This window comes from Pongo pygmaeus, chromosome 1 (assembly GCF_028885625.2).
Source record: "Pongo pygmaeus isolate AG05252 chromosome 1, NHGRI_mPonPyg2-v2.0_pri, whole genome shotgun sequence".
In the NCBI taxonomy this organism is placed as follows: Eukaryota; Metazoa; Chordata; class Mammalia; order Primates; family Hominidae; genus Pongo; species Pongo pygmaeus.
Genome location: NC_072373.2, coordinates 165911163 through 165928678, shown reverse-complemented (window position 1 = coordinate 165928678; position 17516 = coordinate 165911163).

Sequence of the window (17516 nt, the reverse complement as noted above, 5' to 3'; positions counted from 1 at the left end):
GCCAAGACCATTCAATAGGTAAAGGACAGTCTTTCCAACAAATAGTGTTGGGAAACTTGTATATCCACATGCAAAAGAATGAAGTTGAACCCTTACTTTCTGCTATATATAAAAATGACCTAAACATAAGAGCTAAAGCTATAAAATTCTTAGAAGAAAACATAGGGCACAACCTTCATTGTATTGGATTTAGCAATGATTTCTTGGATATGAAACCAAAAGTACAAGCAACAAAAGAAAAAAATAGATAAATTGGACACTATCAAAGTTAAAAATTTCTGTGCATCAAAGAATGCCATCAACAAAGTAAAAAGGTAACCCACCAGAATGGGAGAAAATATTTGCAAATCATATATCTGATAAGGGATTAATATCCAGGATGTCTAAATAACTTTTACAACTCAACAACAAATACACAAATAACCCAGTTCAAAAATGAGCAAATATTTGAATAGACATTTCTCCAAAGAAGATATGCAAATGGCTAAATAAGCACATGAAAAGATGCTCAACATTTCTACTCATAAAGGAACTGCAAATCAAAACTGCCATGAGATACCACTTCACACCCATTAGAATGATTATTGTCAGAAAACAGAAAATAACACGTGTTGGCAAGGATGTGGAGAAAATGGAACGCTTGTGCGTTGTTGGTGGGAATATAAAATGGTGAAGCCACTGAAAAACAGTATGATAGATCCTAAAAAATTTAAACATGGAATTACCGTATAATCCAGCAACTCCACTTCTGGGTATATACCAAAAGAATTAAAAGCAAGACTCAACCTTTGTATATTAACGTTCATAGCAGCAACATTCACAATAGCCAAATGGTAGAAAAGTCCAAATGTCAATCTACGGATGAATTAATAAACAAAATGTGATATATACACACAACAGAATATTCTTCAGCTTTAAATAAAGAAGAAAATTTCCAGCCTGGGCAACACAGCGAGACCCTGTCTCTAAAAAAAAAAAAAAAAAACATTAAAATTAGCTGGGCATGGTAGCTTATGCCTGCAGTCCTAGCTACTTGGGAGGCTGAAGAGGAAGGATTGCTTGAGCCCAGGAGGTTGAGGCTGCAGTGAGCCGTGATCGTGCCACTTCACTCCAGCCTGGGCGACAGGGTGAGAACAAAGAAAGAGGAAAGAGAGGAAGGAAGGAAAGAAGGAAGGAAGGAAGGAAGGAAGGGGAAATTCTGACACATACTATAACATAGATGAATCTTAAAGACAAATAAGCCAGTCACTAAAGGACAAATATTGTAAGTTTCCACTTAAATGTGGTACCTGGAGTAGTCAAATTCATAGAGACAGAAAGTAGAATGATGGTTGCCAAGGGCTTAGTAGAGAGGAGAATGAGAAGCTTTTTAATGGGTATAGAGCTTCTGTTTGGGAAGACGAAGTTCTAAAGATGGATGGTGGTGACGGTTACACAACACTCTGAATGTACTTAATTCTGTTAACCACTACAGTTAAAAATGTTTACAGTGGTATAATTAATGTTTACGTACATTTTACCACAACTTAAAAAAAAAGATAACTATATTACCTGGAAGGAAAAACCTGCTCAGCCTGTGGCCACTCTTGGACAATAATAAATTCTGAGAAGAGTGAGAAATTTGAATTTTATTTGGGATACAATTTCCCCAGACATATCTATCCTTGAGAATTCTGTGAATTATACCTCTGCAAAATACAGTTGTATTTCATGAACATATTTTGACTCAGTAGGACAGTGGGTGGCCAGTTTGAGGACAAAATGGCATGCTTATTTTCTTTTTAAAAAGACAGTGTTTATTAGAGAACACTGTGAAATGACTTGGGAAAATTCTGGAGAGAATCAAACTCCTTTCAGAAGTGCATGAGAATCCTCTTTAGAAATACTGAAACCAATTGTAGATGGTAAGTGCAGGGGAAGAACCTTATATTTTTTATATATATATATATATAATATAAGCAATATGTAATATAAAAAATTATATAATTATATAATATATATTATGGCAAAAACCACAATTACATTCACACCAATCTAGATTAAGTGGTTCAAGCCTTCATTTAAAAAAAAAAGATTATTTACATAAGGAACAAGAGGAATATAAATGGAAATCTTGCCTTAAGTTGTGGAAGGGTAAGGCACACTCACTAGCTCTGCCCATGCACAAAGCAATTCATGGGCACACACACTTTTCTCGTGGGAACAGTAGCAGCCCATCTCTTGAGAGGCCTGACTGCTTGGTATTCATTAGCTTGATGAGCTCTCCAAGGCCCAGATTCTGGTCCAAGTCTTGCCAGCTTACATACCCGATGCGTCCCCACACTGACAGATGGTCCAGCTCTCAGGACCTGACTCACATTAACTCTGCTCATGGAATGGGGGTATGGAAAAGAGAATGCCAGTTCATGAACTTAGTGTGATTTAGAAATGCCACAGGGACCAAGAATATTCGAAGTCATTTTAACCCACACATTTTTATCCCTGTTAAACGAATCTGTGTGGGAAGCCAAATGTTAATCAGAGAAGATTGCTTGGTGAGCATGAAATCAGAAGTGAGGCATTCAATGTTCATTGACATCAGGCTAAAGCAGTGTTTCTCAAATCCCAAAGAGTTAGATTTGATTGTTCTAGGTTTCAGCCTGGACACAGGTTTATCTTCAAAATCTGCCCAGGTGATTTTAATAAAAAATCTGAATTTTGAACTACTGGGCTAATATATGCTTATGTGCCACCAGGACTAGGAACTGTCTGCTAGATGTCCTTTGGCAAAGGTTCCCTGTCTGAATAGTACTTGGGTACTGCCAATGTCTGCCTCTGAGACTCTTTTGTTCTGTCATGGGTGCCAACCCCTCTCCCTTTTTTCATTCTAAGTGCCTGTTTCACTGAAGCATGAAAAGGCCAACTGACTTGCCTAAGGCTGTACAGTTAGAGGCAGAATCAGAACTAAAATTACAGTTCTTCTGAATTTCATTCTAGGGCTTTGCTTTTTCACCTGGCCTTCAAAGAGATCTGCAGGGACTTTATAGCAGAGGGTTGCCTTGAACAACCCATAGTTCACATGTCAGGTCAGGTCCCCATAGTTCACATGTCAACTGCTTTTAGTTTCTTGAGGTATGGGTTCGGGTGAAGACAGAGTTAATTACTTTAAGTTGGGATATATTTAAAGTTATTGAATTGCAAGGGGTGCCTCTCTTTGCTCCCCACTATATTGTGTGTTTATTTCTCTCATACCAACCAGTTTCCTTGTCTAATTATAAGTCCATCATAGTTTCTATCTTATTTATCTTGGCACCCCTAATTTCTGGCAGGTGCCAGTTTCATGAGTTAGCCATGCTGTCATTCTGCACTGGATGTGAGGTCCTAGAGCTGAGAGAGAGGTCAGGGCTGAAGATGTCAGTAGAGACAGCCAGTGAATTGTGTGAAGGGTGAGATTCCATCAGGGAGAGCGCCTATCTTCCAGGCCCATAAAGCTGACCCTGCTGTAGTCTCTGAGCCTATCTTATAAACCTAGAGAACATTACTGCCTTTTGGGGTGATTTTTTAGTGAGGGAAAATGGGGAGTTCAGGTGTGAAATTGTTCACAAGTGGAGTGATATCAGCATTCAAAAAGTGTTGGGTGTGGGAGCATTTTGGATTTTGGATTTTCAGATTAGGGATGCCCAACATGTGTTTGTATTTAAAGGTTCAGTCCTCTCAGGCACTCTTCTCAGACACACGTGTCATGAAATGGAAAGGTTTCCACAGTCCTTATAATTATTTTGTTCCAGCATTATTGGGATATAATTGACAAATAAAAATTGTATGCATTGAAAGTGTTGATATATGTATACGTTGTGAAATGAAATGATTGCCACAACCAAGCTAGTTAACACATCCATCACCTCACCTAATTACATGTGTATGTGCATGTGTGTGTGTCCAGAACACTTAAGATTTACTCTCTTAGCAAGTTTCAAATATACTATACAGGATTGTATATTACAGTCACTATGCAACATATTAGATCCCTGGAATTACTTTTATTCTTTCAGAAAGTTACATAAATATATTTTATTGGTTTCTTTAACTTTAGTTTTCCCATTGTCTTAAATTTCAGAATGAGAATCTTTACATTGGTTTTTTAATTAAATTTTTTATTAAATAATATTAGAAAGTCATTTTTTAAATCAGAATTTTGTCTGTAATGGCCTATAAAAAGATGTGATACAAAGGAGATAAGCATTTATTTTCTCCATTTAGGACAAGAAAAGCAAGAGCTCTACTTCACAAAAAATTTATCTCCAGTTTCTGCAGTAAATTAAAATGCTATGGTTCATAGAGAAGCAGTGGACCAGATTTCTGGGTCTTCATTACCCAAAGCACAGTGCCAGTTTGGAGGATCACTTTCTTCTATTCCTTCTCTTCATTCCCATTGGCACAAGGGCAAATACATATTTTAAAAAGTGAGATTAAGTTGAGATCTTAGCAGCAGTCATATAACACTATAGCATCAAAGAAACTCAGTAATAATTGGTAGAGCATTTCACTTAGGGATGGCAAAAATGTGATGGGTGATGTAGTGCCTCACCCCTACCTTGGCAGACATCACTAATCAATTATTGAGCCAAAATGTGGCCCAATAGATCTTTTCTACACGATGCCCCCAGCAGATAATACCATGTAATTGGAGTTGCCAGTGAGGCCCTACCTAAGCTAATCTAATCATTTTACATTATGAGAACATTGAGGCCCATAAAGGCAAAGTGATTTGCCCAAGGTCATTCAGAGACATGCAGAGCTGGGACAGGAACCCTAATTCTGTATAATGCAAAACTCCATTCTCTCTTATGAGCCTTGTGTCAACTGACAGTGGCCCTGAATCCAGCAAGGGCACACAGGAATCTGTACAGGATGGATCATCTCAACTTGGAAAGACAGACAAGTGTCCATAGCATCAAGAAACTCAAAGGAACAGCTAGGGACAGATGGCAGAACATTACTGTTCCTCCACCTTTCCCAGGGAGAAGCAGGGGATAGAGAAGGAAATGGAGATCTCTCCACCAGCCTCATAATTGTGGAGGGTTTTGTTTTTGTTTTTGTTTGCTTGCTTGCTTGCTTTTGAGACGGGGACTCACTCTGTCACCCTGGCTGGAGTGCAGTGGCACATTACGGCTCACTGCAGCCTTGACTTTTCAGGCTCAAGTGATCCTCCCACCTCACCTCAGCCTCCCCAGTAGCTGGGACTACAGGCACAGGCCACCATGCCTGGCTAATTTTTTCATTTTCTGTAGAGATGAGGTCTCCCTATGTTGCCCAGACTAGTCTTGAATTCCTGGGCTCAAGCAATCTACACACCACAACCTCCTAAAATGTTAAGATTACAGGCATGAGCCACTGGGCTCAGCCAATTGTGGAGTCTTTGAAGCTGTACCATCAGGTATCGGGGAAGAAAGGAAGATGTCCCTATATACAAGTAGCAGTCCACGAGAGGGGCCACTCAACTGCCTTGTTACTTGTTCAGGTTCCCACAACCAGGGTTTGGAAGTTCTTCAGAAACTATTCACTTTCTAAAAACCTGTTCATTCTCTGTACTAGAGCTGAAGATAATGAAATGATTGGTTGTGATGGGACTTTGATCAGACATAGGGATAAGAAGTCACCATGATGAGGGGTCTGGCTGGTTGTGAAGTCATTTCTGAGAAAGCAGAGATCCCATGGCTGTTATTGTACCAGCTCCAAAAGTCCCTAGAGAAGATATTTGGTCATGATAGGAGGGTGTGAAGTGGGTTTGGCAGCAAAGGCATTAAAGCTGATTTTCTCCTGCCTTTCCCTTTGAACTCTAGGTGCGGTTTATGGTCCCCGTAATTAAGAGAGAAGATTGATGGGCAGCAAAGCTCTCTTGGAGAGCCCTCAGGGGCTTGAAACCTAGGCTTTGGGTGCTTTTAAAGGACTGGCGGAAAGGCAGCAATGGGGCAAAGGCAGATTTTGGCATGGTTCATTTTTATCCAGTTTCACCTGCCCCCATAAAGTGCCATGAAACCGCTCTCCATTGAACAGAAATAGGCTTTAGGGTGCAAATATGAGCAGCCCTCGGAGGCCCTGAGACGATTAGAAGACACTGTGGAGAAACATGTGAAAGACCAAATTTTCCTTCCCCTAAAGACTGTGGGTATGGAGAAATGTTGTTTCCAGCTGGGATAGTCTAAGTATGGTTAACTTTTTTGAATTAAACTTTCACCTTCCTTAGGAATTCAAAGATTGACAAATGTAATGGCTGTGAATTGAATAAAAGGAAGAGAGCCTCCTTAAACCTATTTGGCACAGGGTGGCTGTTTATAGGCCTGCAGACATTCCATGCCAGTTGATAGAAAGATTTTGGTTTGCCAGCATACTCATATCTGAATCTCAAAAAAGGAACAATGATTCCGTAGACTTTGTCCTCTGTGGTTCTTTGGGGGATGTCTCTTTCTTTTGCCCAGCTTGGAAGGACCAGAAATTAATTTACTATGCACTTGGGACAAGAGCACCTATTATATTTGTTATTTTTATGGAAGTATTACCATGTGCTGGGCACATGAGCAGTTTACATGCACACTCTCGTGTTCATCCTCACAACACATCCTTACTGCGGATAGGTATTACTGCCATTTTCCAGTCAAACACTGAGGCTCAGAGAGGTTAGGGCCCCAGCCCAGGATTGCACGGCTCCAAGAGTCAGAGCTGAGACTAGAAATCAGGTCTGTCTGATACCACACCTCAGCCCTGACCAGCATAACCATTCAGCAGTCCTATTTGAGATATCAATTTTCTGTGAGATACTAACATTTTTTTAGTAACATGGAAAAAATAAGGAACAGGGGACATCCTACATAAAGAGTAAGTATTGGTCTGTGATACATTTGTTTTCATTACATATATGTGTATAGTGTTCTTAGTAGTGAGATAACATTGTTTTCTTACTGTGGATCATGGTCAAAAACATTTTAAGGCCACTGTCCGAAACCACTTGGCAATCTTGCTTGCATGGGTAGGTGAGAGTTATCAGACCCACTTACTGGGCTTTTAAGGAAGATTTGTGGAGAGAAAGCAAAGGGTGGACTCCTCAGAAAGCACAAAGAGTGGAGGTATTAGTTTTTGCCTCTAGAATCGGGGTCAGCAAATTTTTCTTAAAGGGACAGATAGTAAAAACTTTAGGCTTGCTGGCCAGATAGTCTCGGCAGCCACTACTCAATTCTGCAAAGCAGCCATAGACAATATGCGAATGAATGGGTGTGTCTGTGTTCTAATATAAATCCATAGTTATAGAAACAGACAGCTGGCCCATGGGCTGTAGTTTGCTGACTGCTACTGTATAGTCTTAGATAAAGAAACTACTTGAATTGCCACAGTATTGGCCTATAACAATGGAATGTCCCCCAATTTTAAGAACAGCCCAATTTCAAATGATCTAAGTTTAAGTGTTCACATTTTTGCCCCTGGTGATATTGTTCCTACATTATTAGGTGTATTAGTTATACACTACTATGAAAAATATTTACCCCAAAATGTTGTAGCATAAAATAGCAAATACTTATTATCTTATAGTTTCTCTGGGTCAGGAATTTGGGCCTGACTTAGCTGAGTACCTGTGCCTCAAAGACTCTTACAAAGCTGAAATCAGTTTACATCAACTGGAGCTCTGGTCTCATCTGAAAGTTTGACCGAGGGGAGATCCTCTTTCAAACTAACTCAGATGTTGGCAAGATTAAGTTCTTTAGAGGCTTCTCTGAATTCCTTGCCATGAGGGTCTTTTCATGGGGCAGCTCACAACATGGCAGCTGGCTCCCATCACAGGGAGCAAGTGAGAGAGCAAGAAAGGACAAAAATATGGAAGTCAGAGTCCTTGTGCAATAACCCAATCTTTGTAACATCTCATCACTTTTTTCACTTTGCATGAACCACGAGTAAGTCACTAAGTCTAACCCATACTTGCGGGCAGGAGATTATACAAGGGTCTGAATACCAGAAGCCAGAAATCATTGGGAGCCATTTTAGAGGCTGCCTACCAGGTAAGGGCTAGGTATTTCATTCATTCCTTCACAAATATTTATTGAGCACCTATTATATGCAAGGCTCTACAGTAGGCAGTGCGTAGAACAGAAAAAAATTCCTGTTTCCATTCTGGTGAGAGAAGACAGATGATAAACAAGAAAAGGCAATTAATACAAAATGTCAGCTAGTGTTACAAACTAAATGTGCCCTCTCAAAATTCATATGTTGAAGCCCTGATTCCCAGTGTGGCTATCTTTGATGGGGCTGCTAAGCAGGTCATTAACATGAAATTAGGTCATAGTGGTAGGTCTGTGATCTGATAGAATAAGTGTTCTTATAGGAGACACCAGAAAGTTTGCTCACTCTCTCTTATCTCATGGGGAAAGGCCCCACATGAAGACACAGTGAGAAGGCAGTCATCTACAAGCCAGGAAGAGAGCCCTCACCAGAAATGGAATTTGCTGGCACACTGATCATGGACTTCCAGCCTCCAGAACTGTGACAAGATAAATGTCTGTTGTTGGCTGGGCATAGTGGCTCACGCCTGTAATCCCAGCATTTTGGGAGGCTGAGGCAGGTGGATCATAAGGTCAAGAGTTCGAGATCAGCCTGAACAACATGGTGAAACCCTGTCTGTACTAAAAATACAAAAATAAGCCAGGCATGGTGGCACGTGCCTGTAATCCCAGCAACTCAGGAGGCTGAGGCAGGAGAATCGCTTGAACTTGGGAGGCGGAGGTTGCAGTGAGCTGAGATTGCCCCACTGCACTCCAGCCATCTGGTCTTTGGTATTTTGTTATGGAAGTCTGAGCATGTAAATTTAGGTGGTGATAAATATCATGGAGAAAAATAAAGCAGGGTAGCACTGGAGAAGGGTTTGTAACTTTAAATTGGGTAGTTAGTGTAGGCCCTACAGAGGTGACATCTGAGCAAAGTGCATAGGAGGTGAAGGAGTGAGCCAATACAAATATGGGAGTTTCAGAGGGAACAGCTAGTGCACGGCCTGTGAGACTGGGAGCATGTTTTTCAAGGAGTGGCAAGGACATCATCATATTTAGGACAAAATGTATGTAGGGGGTTAGGAGGAAAACATGTGGGGTACTATCAGTCATTGTAAGAATTTTTGCTTTTCCTCTTAATCAAATAGGGAGTCATTGCAGGGTTTTAAACTGAGCAGTGCTGTGATCTAGCTGATATTTTAATGTGGCCCTCTGGCTGCTGTGTGGAGAAGAGATTAGGTAGAAAGGCAAGGTTGAATGCAGGAAGGCCAGTTAGAAGATGATGGCAGCTTGGTGGGAGATGGAGGTGGTAATGGGTGGAGGTAATGAGAAGTCAACCACTTACTTTCACTCTCAGAAGCAAAATGCTAGTTTAGAAGCCTCTTCATTAGCAGAGCCTAATCAATAAATTTTTTGTTTGTAATGGGTGACATGGAAAGAGCCCCAGAGCAGAGGCCAAGAGACCAGGTCCTAGTCTGGACTCTATCAGCTTAGCGAAGTGATAAAAGATGAATCAATCAACCTCTGGATCTCTGTGTCTCCTTCAGTAAAACAAGATGTTTGGACAAGTTCCTCTCTAACTCTACAAGTATAATTTTATGAGTCTCAGTGGAAAGTAGATTTGGAACAAATGAATAGTTCTATTACTGTTCACTTTAAGCTTGATCATTCCTTGTGAGGGGAAAAAAAAAACACAGAAAATTGCAGAGCTGGGCCTTCAGGAAAATTAAAAAACAATTACAGGCAAAATAATATCTTTGGGAAAAACTCCATGTTTAATCTCTAGGTAGCCTGGGGCCTAAGTAGACTGAGGGATGTACATCAGTGAATTTTCCCAATGCAGATGAACAAAACAAAATTCAACCCGAAATCAGACAAGAGCCTATTCTTTAGGGAGGGAAGTGATATAATAGTTTTACAGAAATTCAGTGACTCTAATCTCTCTCCATGTTCCCACATGTCAAGTACAACGTACCTTGACAAGGCGTCGCCCCCCAAATAGAGGGATTAAGGATTATTACTTGCCACCCCCTGGAAATGCACCTGAAGAAACTGGTAGGAGCCAAAGAAGGCGTCCTTAAACACTCATGTGAAACAGGTTGAGACTTAGTGATAACTGCTTCCAGAGCACCATCAGGCAGTTATCCAAGCAAAAACCACATCCATGCCACCAAATATCTTTGTTAGTAACAAAATTACAACTTTAAACTGCTGGAGGGCAGTGCAAGAGGTTGCCACTAGCATTTTTGGACTGCCCATTGCCTACCAGGCATAAGTAGATGTTCACTCAGTTATTCCTCACAATGATTTTGGGAGGTAAGATATCATTACCTGTTTTGCAGAAGTAGGAACTGAGCCTGACTTGCCTAAGGACATGCAGCTAGGAAGTGCAGAGCAGAGATTGCTTACAATACCCAAGTTCTCGCTCCACAATGCTGCCATGCTAATGTGTTTTGTCTCAGGGGTTGGTGCTGATCACTACGCTGGTAATATTCACTGAGCACTGAACTGAACATCAGTCACATATTATTCATGTTCTAGTTGTTTTTATTCTCAGAGCTAATGTCAGCCGTGCATTGGGGAATTTAAGAACACCAAATAATTTCAGAAACTATGCAAGGCTGTAGAGCTGCAAAATAAGTTCTGAGCCTGTAGAGAATGGTTTAGAGGGTGGTAGTGGCCTCTGCAGTTCAACTAATCTATACTCAAACTTGTAACTCCACCACTTAGTAGCCATGTGACCTTGGTCAAGTTACTTAACCTCTCTGAGCTTGAGCTTCTTCATTTGTAAAACAAAGGCAATAATGGTGTGTGCCTCATTAGGTTCTATGTACATATATAATATGAAAATTCACATAAATTGCTTAGAATAGTGCCTAACACATGGTAAATACTCAATAAATGTTGTAGAGTATTATTGTTTACCTAGAAAATAATCTTCTTTGAGGTTGCTGAAGCTATTTCTGTGTCCCTGCTGACTTTTCAGCTGTGTGTTTCATGCATTTATTTGTTTTTTAATAACAAATCTGAGACCAACTGATATAATTCTTTTGTTCCAAAATTATAGCTAGTCTTGATCTTCATGGCCTAATTCTCATTGAATTGGTGGTATACTGCTTGTCAATTCAAACCTGACATAGAAAAATAATCTGTCCCACAACTCTGATGTTAAATCCACCATGGCTGGAATTATAAACAAGCTTCCATTTAAGGACTCTCCACAATGTGATGCTCTAAATGGCCTCCCAGGAATGTGCTCTTGTCTTTCCAGAGGCTTTTCTGGTCTCATAAATAAGCAGAATGGGCTGGGCGCAGTGGCTCACGCCTGCGATCCTAGCACTTTGGGAGGCCGAGGCGGGTAGATCACGAGGTCAAGAGATCAAGACCATCCTGGCCAACATGGTGAAACTCTGTCTCTACTAAAAATACACAAATTAGCTGGACGTGGTGGTGTGCACCTATAGTCCCGGCTACTCGGGAGGCTGAGGCAAGAGAATCACTTGAACCTGGGAGGCAGAGGTTGCAGTGAGCTGAGATTGCATCACTGCATTCCAGCCTGGCGACAGAGTGAGACTGTCTCAAAAAAAAAAAAAAAAAAAAAAAAAAAAAAAGCAGAATGATCAGGATAGGAAGCATTGCCAACTGAGGAGTGCATGAATTGTCTGAAAGACTTTGTCACCAAATAACTTCTGATCAGTTTTTGCCTTGACAGGCCTAATTTTTCAAGAATAGCCAGAAACGCAGATTTCGAAATTTGTGTGTGTGGCAAAAATCCTGTGCTTTCCAAATGCTGGCAACTAATTCAGGTGGGAGGCACAGGCGAGCAATTAAATATTGCTAACTAATTCAGTGTTGACAACCAACCGAGATGGGGTGCATAGACCGAAAAAATTTTAAATGTCTGATCTAGTATAGCTCAAAGGTCCCATCTGGTTTGAAAAATTGAGATTATTAATAAAAGAATAAAAATTAGAAGAAGGAAAATAGTCTCAGCAAAATGGATTTAAAATTTTAGGAATGTTTTCTAGACATATTGGTTTGGACCCAAAAAACTACCTTCAGGGAAAGGTTCTCCTAATTATTTTGCCAGTACAGAACCACTTGAAACCACATGGCAGGGGTCACCTTGAGCTTGTGGAAAATACCTGGCCCCTCCACAGTTTTCAATTTAACTTGAAAGCAGAATGGATCTCTGATGATTGGTGATGATAAGCATCTTTTCATGTGTGTACTGGCTATTTGTATATCATCTCTGGAGACATGTCTATTCAGACTTTCGCTCATCTTAAAATCAGCTTATTTGATGTTTTTGTAATTGTAGGAGCTCTTTACATATTCCGGATATTAACCCTCATTAAATCTATGATTAACAAATATTTCCTTTTATTCTGTAAACTTTTTTTTTTCAAGTTTGGGTCTCTCTCTGTCACTCAGGCTGGTGTGCAGTGGCATGATCATGTCTCACGGCAGCCTTGAACCCCTGGGTTCAAGCAGTTCTTTTGTTTCAGCCTCCCAAGTAGCTGGGACCACAGGCACACACTACCAAACCTGGCTAATTAAAAATTTTTTTGTAGAAACAGGATCTCACTATGTTACCCACACTCGTCTCAAACCCCTGGCCTCAAGCAATCTTCTTACCTTGGCCTCCCAAAGTGCTGAGATTACAGGTGTAAGCCACCATAACCAGGCTTGTAAATTGCATTTTCACCCTCTTGTGTTCTTTGATGCACAAAAGTTAAGTTTGCTATAGTTTCATTTGTCTGTTTTTTTATTTTGTTGCCTGTACTTTTGGTGTCATATCCAAGAAATTCATTGCCAAGTTTAATGTCATTAAATTTTTCCACCACGTTTTCTTCTAGGAGTATTGTAGTTTGGGGTCTTATGCTTAGAAGGTGCTACTTTGAGACCCAGGAAAGACCTTGATCTTTTCATTTGAATAACTATCTTCATCCATCAGCTTAATGGATCATTTCGACCCTCAAGGCTAATATTCTAAGGGGAGCAAGAGTGTTCCCCTTATTCTAAGCTAACTTATCCCCACCACTGCCCCACCTCTGACCAAACCTTCATATCCAATAGCCCTGCTGTTTCTTTGTGCAGTTGCAAAGGGGGAAATGTATGTCAATAGTCTCTTGAGAATGAAACGCTGCCTGCTTGCCTGCCTCCCTGTCCCCCATATCTTACTAATATATAAAAATATATGGGCCAGCCATGGTGGCTCATGCCTGTAATCCCAGTACTTTGAGAGGCTGAGGTGGGTGGATCACCTGAGGTCAGGAGTTCGAGACCAGCCCGACCAATAAGGAGAAACCCCGTCTCTACTAAAAATACAAAAAAATAGCCGGGCATGGTGGTGCATGCCTGTAATCCTAGCTACTCAGGAGGCTGAGGTAGGAGAATCTCTTGAACCCGGGAGGCAGAGGTTGCAATGAGCCAAGATCATGCCATTGCACTCCAGCTTGGGCAACAAGAGCAAAAATAAGTGGTAAGATGACTTGAAACCCTCTCTCTTCCTTTGGTGGGAAGAGGAACCTGGTGCTAAGAGAGAAGCATTTTGCACCCAGTGCTGTTTACAGTAAAGTGATTTGAAGCAATTTTGTAATGAGACCCAGGATATAGAGGATATGATTATGTCTACTTTCTACTTTCGTGTTTAGGCCCAGGGTCTTTGTTCTGTTACAGAATTGTGACCTTCCAAATAAGTCTAAGATAACCAATTTGTGGAAGACAGCACATTTCTATGACAACCAACATATACAAGTATTGGTGAAGACCAGAAGAAGGGCCAAGAAGATGATGCATTGTAATAACTTCCTGCTCTTCCAGGGACAAAGGAAAAGAGATTCAACTAATCCCAGAACTTTGGCAACAAAAATCCAGGCGAAGTTAACAAGTATGTTCCAAGTGTGATCCATAGGAATAATGGCAAAATGGTGGGACTTTCACTAAGCTGGAACTGTTTTTCTCCCAAAATAGCTAAAACCAACACAATGTGCAACTACAAATATTCCTCTATTTTGTGAAGATGATGCCATTTAACCAACATGAGAAATTCATATTACTAACATCAAGGATGTTGGGGCGGGTGCAGTGTCTCACACCTGTAATCCCAGCACGTTGGGAGGCCAAAGAGGGAAGATTGCTTGAAGCCAGGAGTTTGAAACCAGCCTGGGCAACAAAACAAGACCCCATCTTTACAAAATAAAATTGTTTAACTTAGCCAGGTGAGGTGGTGCACATCTGTGGTTCCAGCTACTCAGGAGGCTGAGGCTGAAGGATCATTTGAAGCCAGGTGTTAAAGGCTATGATCATACCACTGCACTCCAGCCTGGGTGACAGAGTGAGGCTCTGTCTCAAAAAAAAAAAAAAAGTTAAACCTACTTCTTTTTTTTTATTTTTAATTTTTGTGGGTAAATAGTAGGTGTATTTATTTATGGGGTATATGAGATGTTTTGATACAGGCATGCAATGTGTGATAATTACATAATGCAGAATGGGGTATCCATCCCCTTAAACATTTATCCTTTTTACAAACCACCTAATTATACTCTTCTCGTTATTTTAAAATGTGCCAGTTAAGTTATTATTGACTATAGTCACCCTGTTGTGCTGTCAAATAGTAGGTCTTATTCATTCTTTCTATTTTTTTGTACCCATTAATCATCCCCACTTCCCCTCACCCCCAGCCCCTCACTACCCTTCCCAGCCTCTGGTAATCATCCTTATACTCTCTGTGTCCGTGAATTCAATTGTTTTGATTTTTAGATCCCACAAAGAAGTGAGAACATGCAATGTTTGTCTTTCTGTGCCTGGCTTATTTCACTTAACATAATGATCTCCAATTTCATCCATGTTGTTGGAGATGACAGGATATCATTATTTTTTATGGATTAACAGTACTCCATTGTATATATGTGTCACATTTTCTTTATTCATTCGTCCATTGATGGACACTTAGGTTGCTTCCAAATCTTGGCTATTGTGAACAGTGCTGCTGCAAAGAGTGTCTCTGCAAACAGATATCTCTTCCATATACTGATTTACTTTCTTTTGGGTATATACTCAGCAGTGAGATTGCTGGATCATGTCGTAGCTCTATTTTTCGTTTTTTTTAGGAGCTTCCAAACTGTTCTCCATAGTGGTTGTTTAATTTACATTTCCACCAACAGTGTAGGAAGCTTCCCTTTTCTCCCCATCCTCGCCAGCATGTTAGTGCCTGTCTTTTGTATGTAAGCCTTTTAAACTGGGGCAAGATGATATCTCATTGTTGTCTTGTTTTGCATCTCTCTGATGATCAGTGATGGTGAGCACTTTTTCATATGCCTGCCTGTCATTTATGTGTCTTATTTTGGGAAATGTCTATTCAAATATTTTGCCTGTTTTTTATTGGATAACTATATTTTTTCCTGTAGAGTTCTTTCAGCTCTTTATATATTCTGGTTATTAATCCCTTGTCAGATGGGTCATTTGCAAATATTTTCTCCCATTCTGTGAGTTGTCTCTTGACTTTGTGTTTTCCTTTGCCATGCAGAAGCTTTTTAACTTGATGTCATCTCATTTGTCCATGTTTGCTTTGGTTGCCTGTGGTTGTGGGGTATTGCTCAAGAAATATTTGCCCAGACCCAGTGTCTTGGAGATTTTCCCTGAGGTTTTCTTGTCATAGTTTCATAGTTTCAGGTCTTAGATTTAAGTGTTTAATCCATTTTAATTTGACATTTGTATATGTCAAAAGATAGGGATCTAGTTTCATTCTTCTGCATATGAATATCCAGTTTTTCCAGCACCATTTATTGAAGAGACTATCTTTTCCCCAGTGTATGTTTTTGGCACCTTTGTTGAAAATGAGTTCACTGTAGGTGTGTGGATTTGTTTCTGGGTTCTCTATTCTCTTCTATTGGTCTATGTGTCTGTTTTTATGCCAGTACCATGCTGTTTTGTTTCCTATAGCTCTGTAGTATAATTTGAAGTTAGGTACTGCAGATTTGTTATTTGCTCTTAGGATAGCTTTGGTTATTCTAGGTCTTTTGTGGTTTTTTATAAAATATAGGGTTTTTTTCTATTTCTGTGAAGACTGTCATTGGTTTACATTGAATCTGTAGATTGGGTAGTATAGACATTTTAGCAATATTGACTTTTCCAATCCATAAACATGCAATATCTTTCCAGTTTTTGGTGTCCTCTTCAATTTCTTTCATTGGTGTTTTATAGTTTTCATTATAGAGAGATCTTTCACTTATTTGGTTAAGTTGATTGCTAAGTATTTAATTTTTTGTGGCTGTTGTAAATGGGATTACTTTTTTCATTTCTTTTTCAGATTGTTCACTGCTGGCATATAGAAATGCTACTGATTTTTGTATGTTGATTTTGTATGATTTTATTTCTTGCGAAATATTAACTCTGGCCATTATTATGCTAAAAATTATGCATTTTCCCCTCTTCCTGTTCTGGGTTCCATTACAAATATTCTTCATATTCACTAACAATGAATGGTGCCATTATAAAATGTCTTATTCCTAGTCCTTAAATTTCTTCTCTGGCCCTGGGAGAAGTTAAAGGAGTGGATAGGAAAAAGCATGTACTCTAATACACATGTGTAGAGAGAAAGGAAATCCCACAGTAGGTTGGTGGGCTGGGTGGGATGGGATTGGGTACCTTGACATGAAACTGAGAAAGCTAGCCCACTTCTTTTCTGAGACTTTATTCATATAATTAAACTTATTACAAGTCCTTACAACCTCTCTAAAAGTCCAAATTCCTTACTGACATTTCTCAATTTGGACTTATAATATTTTAGCCCATATCAACTTTTCTCTATTCTGTTCTATAATTCTAAATCTGAGGGTCTACATACTACTTTTCCCAGAATTCCTTGACAACTGACTGTTGTTGTTGTTATTTTTTGCCAGTAGAGGACACTGGCAAGATGTAGAAAATAAAAAGATGGAGAATCCATTCTTCCTCCTTCATATTCACTTCTAGAACTCCTCTGCAAGTGGCTGTATCCTTCTGCAACCCACATTATCTCCATAGTAGTGGCATCAGCCATGAGTTCTAGCACAGCCAAACAGCCCTTCTCTGTACATCTGGACTCCGGTAACACCATATTCATCCTTTTGTCTCCCAGACCTGAGAATTGTAGTCGCTTTGTGCAGTTACTAAACTGTTGTTTACTAACCACTCCACCCCCTTTTTATTCTAAAACTCTCTCTCTCTCATTCCCTTACCCATGTAACCAATTTCTTGTATTAAATTCCTTCTGTTTAAAATATCTAGAAATATTTCCGTTTTCTTTTTTACTTGGATCCTGATTAACTCCAACCTACCTTTGTAGTCTTACCTCCTTCTTACCACTAAAATCAAACACTACCTCTTACACTGACCCACATATCGTATGCTCCAGTCATACTGTACTTGCTCCCCTTTCACCTAAGTCATATGCCACTTAAAAAAAAAATCAGAAACAACTTGGATCAAACAAAACTAACCTTTTAGATTTACCACAGAAAG